This window comes from Pelophylax lessonae (genome assembly GCF_965119305.1).
Source record: "Pelophylax lessonae genome assembly, chromosome: 5".
Taxonomy (NCBI): Eukaryota; Metazoa; Chordata; class Amphibia; order Anura; family Ranidae; genus Pelophylax; species Pelophylax lessonae.
In genome coordinates, this window is record NC_138772.1 from 332735149 (window position 1) to 332740722 (window position 5574).

Sequence of the window (5574 nt, forward strand, 5' to 3'; positions counted from 1 at the left end):
TAGAAACACTAGCCAGTGTTCTCTTTGTGTGGACCCTCAGCTAATTTGAGCACAAAAGGGAAAAATGTCTAATGATCCTTTGAGTGTCTATACTCACACTGTTCCTGAACCACCACCGGCAGCCTTCTCTCTTTGTAAAACCAAACCAGATGCACCGTAGGCTCTTCCTCTGTCAGTATTCTGACTCGGATTGTTGTGGTAGTGACCTAACCCTTGTGAGACCTCTGTGCCTGGCCTGTATAAGCAGATACAGTCACTGCGGACAATCCTCCTCAGATAGCTTGAACTCACCAATACTGGTTTCATCCAAAAGCTGGTTTATTCTGAACATCACACAACAGGAATACAGCAGAATGAATGGATTTCAGTATTATACGGTCAAAAGATGATGCTTTCCTTAGCTTAGCATGTAGATACAAGAGTCCCTGTTTCATGAGGTAAAATGGAAGCAGCCATGACACAGGAAGTACAGGAAGAACGGGGGTGGAGTTTACATACAAGGAAATGATGTATCAGGCTCACAGGAGGAACAAGAACATTACCAAAAAAGGCCAGAAGGTGGCAGCAAATAAATCACAGAATATACTATGTAAATTGCATCTACAATAATGAGAATATTAACTGTGTAACAGCACACTCCCCGTCTGACATTGTAAATGTCACTTTTTTATACCATAACGGTAGTTATACAAGTGCAAATAAACAACAGTGCAATTTGCTTGATGTCTTGAGAACCTGAAAGACATAAAGAAAAACATGCAAAAAATGCAACAACTTCAAGTTATAACATTAACGTCCAAGACTCTTCCTTCTTATCTTTGAGTTCTTTTAAAACATGATGGAGATTCACTGTCCGTATTCAATATTTTGGAAAAGAAGGAGTTCCAAAGTTCCTCACGCCACAAACTGGGAAACGCTTTGTTGATTTTCCATACTGAATCATCATGATGAACCTCCAAGCACTTGTAGAAGATCATTAAGTGTACCACATTTGCAATGCCAAGAAGATCCACCTGGTAAGGTGAAGTTCGGCCAGCTAGAACCTGCTGCCCATATTCAGTTTGTGCTATGGGGAAAGCTTTTGAGGTTAGTGTAGGGCAGAGCCGCATGTCCATGCTGTGGGAGAAGTCTGTTGGTTTGATGCAACCATTCATCTCCGTGCAAGAAGTCAGGTCAAAAATCTTGTTGTCCAGCAGAAGAGTTTCTGTCCTCAGGTCTCCATGAATGATTTCTACTGAATGGAGTTTTTCTACAAGACTCAGCAAAACAGGATAACGACCTCCTCAGTCAAAGTCTCTCGGTCTTCAAGTATGTCCTGAATAGTAAAGTGAGTGGTATCCTTATAAACAATGAAACAGCCATCCTGGAAGAGGAAGCAGTCACTTTGTTCTAAGAGACCACTGTTAAAGACCTCCCCGAGCCGTTCGGTCAGTTGCTGTGTTATATAGAAATCCCACGGAACTGGCTGGAAGTCCATCTTTATAACTACCCCCTTTACACTTTCCATTATCTCCGGAATTCTATTGGACCCTTCAGCTGGTGCTGCCTCCATGCCCACTTGTTCTTGGTTTTCAGTGCATGAGCCTTTTAGCCTCTTCTCCAACTCTTCAATCTGCCTCTCCATCTCCTGTCTACGTAGAGCACTGGCTAGGAGATCTTCTTCTCTCTTCTTGCAAACTTTTGCCATGTAAATTTCTGCACGGATTTCCTAGATTGAAAACTCTTCCACTCCAGCATAGATTTTGTTTTTACAGTACATAACCATCTCCTCTTTCCCTTGTGTGCAGCTCTGCAGCCTCTGTAGAGGATCCTCCTCCTTGCTAGACTTCCGAGCACTCAAGACACTAGTAAATGAGGGGTTATTCTTGCATGGTGTGACTGTCTGTTGCTCGGCCAATTCATCCACATAGGGTGTGAAGCTGGGAAGACTTGGAGTTGAATCATGGCTGGAAGTCTGATGGGTGCTGCGCGGTGGCCGGCCAGAGTTCCAGGGCCCTGCTTTGAGTTCATTTTCTTTGGCCCGTGATTGAGGCAATGCTGCCCAGGGTTGAGCAGCAAGTGTTGATTGACTTTCAGGGACATGAATGCCTGTATTTTCATCAAACACAGCAAAACCAGTCCGGCTGGGGATTTGTAGCGGGGGAGCCATCGGAGCGCTAAAACTCTGGCTAGAGCGTTTTAGGTTATCTCCCACTCTGCTCACTGGAGCTCTTGCTTTGTTGTTTCCTCTGGCTTTTAAATCCACCAGAGAGCTGCACTGAGGTTCAGAGGATACAGACTCCTCAACATCTTCATCAGCAAGACTCTAACACTTGGCGAGAAACCCGGGCCTGGAACTGTCTGTGACTGGCCTCTAGTTTATCCAGAGGTTCAGCTCTGTGTTGGATGCCATCCAAGAATACGGAATCCGCTTTCTTGAAATTGCCTTTGGCTTCATAATGACGAGGGCATCGTTTGAAGTGGGAGGTACGTCCATTCCCCAATATGTAAGTTTTGAAGGAGCGGATCTCAGATGACGTACGCTTCCTGTCTAAGCATACATCGCCCACTATTACCCAGCCTAGGTCAAGTCTTTGTGCATAAGGGGCGTCGTCAGGTCCATCACACTGGTCGCGCACTTTATGTACTCTGAGGATGTCTCTTCCTAGGAGAACCAAAATTTCAGCATTCATGTCCATTGCAGGAATCTCATCAACAAGGTGCCTTAAGTGAGAATGGTGATATGCGGCTTCTGGAGTGGGAATCTCTTGCCTTTCATCTGGTATCTGGTCACACTCAACTAATGTTGGTAGGGGTATACCCTGTCCCCCTTTGATGTGAGAAACCATGAACCCATCAACTCTTCTGCCAAAGGCCTCTACACGACCAGAACAGGTTCTAAGAGTATACGGTGTGGGATGACCCTCTATGCCAAAGATCTCAAAGAATTTAGGCTTAACCAGGGATCTATTGCTCTGTTCATCTATTATGGCATGCATCTTAGTAGCTTTCTCAGGATGGTCCTTTGGGTATATCTTGACTAGGCATACCTTGGCGCAGCATTTGTGATCCAAGCCTTCTCCACAGACTTCTGTGCATATTATCCTTGGCTGGAGCATGACTTTGTTGCTCCCCGCCATGACTTGAGGCAGGTGAGGAGGTAGGTGGCTGCTGTAACTTGTCTGGAAGTGGAGTAGGATGCATAGCTGTAACATGTTTGTCGCTGCTGCATTCTGTGCACTTGATGAGGGCTTCACAGTCTTTAGCAAGATGGCTATAAGAAGCGCAGCACTTGAAGCATATTCCAAGTTTCTGGAGAATCTCCCAGCGCTCTTGTAGAGTCTTTGCCCTAAGTCCACGACATTTCTTAAGAGGGTGAGGCTTCTTGTGAATAGGACACTGGCGATTAGGGTCTTTATCTTTGTCAACCACGCACTCATCACTAGGTGAGGTGACGTAGGGTGAGATGTCTGTCCTCTTGACAGATATTGCATTATTAAAGTCTCTACGTTTAGGTGCTGTGTTATCATACCTTGATGATGATGAGGATGAAGCAGGCGTGTTGGGTTCACTGAAGCTGAAGCTGGGGTAATTTCTCATCCAAGCTTGATCACTAATGAACCTGCAAAAGTATGAGAATGGAGGAAAGATACATTATAGTCTCTTTTATACTTTGATCCTTGTTGTGCCCATTTCTCTTGTAGGCTGTATGGCAGTTTAGGCACCACTGGGTTGACACCATGAGCAGTGTCCAGGAAGCTTAGTCCAGGTAGACGTGGATCTCTCTTTGCCAACTCTAACTCCATGAGGAGGTCACTTAGATCTTGTAGCTTGCGATGGTCTTTGTTTGATATTTTTGGAACGTTTTGCAGTCTCTTGAATAGAGCACTTTCTATGGCTTCAGAGCTACCATAAGTTTGCTCAAGTCTTGCCCATGCAGCAGAAAGACCTGCATCTGGGTGGTCAACATGTACTGTTCTCAGTCTTTTAACACGATTGGAAGATTCTGGTCCCAACCATTTTATGATCAAATCAAGTTCTTCCCTAGCAGTAAGGTTGAGATCAGCAATAGCAGCCTTGAATGTTGCTCTCCAGGCCCTGTAGCTCTCTGCGCTATCGTCAAACCTTGAGAGGCTTGTGTTAATGAGCTCACGGTGCACCATATATCTGGCAAAGTCATTCAAATCTGATTTCTCACTCTTTGGTACCAAAGTAACTTGTGGAACCCTTTGGTTGTGAAAGTTCTCTGGTGATGTAGGGTGAGGTTCACGAGGGTAGAATGATGTAGCATGAGCGTTTAACTTTGGCTTAGTCTCTAAGGCTTGTGCTGGCGGTGGCTTCAGATGCAGCTTGTCACCAAAAGTCACATTGTTGTTTGCAGGAGAAGATATGGTTGGCTGCATAGATGTACCTGTATTGTAGACTTGAAGAGGCTCAGGCATATTGTGTTGAGAGGTCTCCGTGTTGAGAGTCAGAACAGTGTTGCTTGTAGGAAGTACAGGAGATGACTCTGTATCCTTGCAAATGTTATGCTTTAGTATATATTCACTGGTGCGTTCAACTGGATCTTCCAGTTCTGCTGGGATAAGACAGTCCAGATTAGTGCTTTGTCCCATTGCTTGTTCGAGGACTTTTAGCTTTGCCAGGGAAGCTGCTTTCTCACCTTCCATTTGCAAAAACTTTATTTGTGCTTCTTCCTCTGCTTGCTTTCTGATAAAAGAGCTTTGCGCCTTTTTTGCTTCAGCATCAGCGCGGGCCTCAATAAGCTTATCACTTAATGATGAATTTCTGGAGCGAGAGGATCTAGAAGAAGGTGCAGTGCGCTTGGTTGAGGTGGATCTGTGAGATCTGGTCTCCAGCAGATGAGCTATGCGGAGTTCTGCATTAAGCTTAGCATTTTGCACTTCAAGGTCCCTTTGTTGGTTTAGTGCATTGGTCCTGGTCAGTTCTGCTGAAGAATCCTCTATATTAGAGTCCTGCAAGAAGGCTGAGTATTTTACAGACAACCGCTTATAGCGTTCATATGCGGCACATAGGCGATTTACAGAGTCTCTTAATTCAGCCGGTTGATCAGTAAAATTTGCCAAAACTGACATGCAGTGTGAGGTTCTGTCCCAGAGGTCTGACAGATTACTGGACAACTCATCTCTAGTTGCTTCATAGTTTTCTCTGAGTTTCTTTGTCGGTTTTATTATACGTTTGGCTTTTACACTTTGTTCTGTAATATCTGCTGGATCTGTTCCCTGTGCACCTTCTGGTTCAGAGGCATGATGTATCTGTATTGTTTCTGCCATAAAAGAGTGTTCAGAGTGTTGGTTAGACATTTTATATTGTTTTGCAAAAAACGGTACTGTCTCTTTAAGAAACCACACAGCAGCTTAGACGGCAGTTTAGACAGGTAACACAGTTCAGTGTAGAGAAACAGCTTCAATGTTCACATGAAGTGCAGTTAGAATGCAGTAAGAACAGATCATATGCAGTGCAGTGATCTTCTTCAGCCTCCATGTGCTTCACAAAATGGGGGATGGGACTGAGCTAGATTGTAAATTATGCTCTCACATATACACAGCAGCTGCAGGAATTCTATGCATCTTT

At 44.5% G+C, this 5574-nt stretch overlaps 1 pseudogene across 1 annotated transcript; it reads right to left on the reverse strand.

Annotated features, from left to right (window-relative positions):
- Positions 1-781: 781 nt before the first annotated feature.
- On the reverse strand, positions 782-2978 carry LOC309556513 (mitotic checkpoint serine/threonine-protein kinase BUB1 beta-like; annotated as a pseudogene). The gene has a single exon. The product of its transcript is annotated as a mitotic checkpoint serine/threonine-protein kinase BUB1 beta-like (transcript).
- Positions 2979-5574: the final 2596 nt, after the last annotated feature.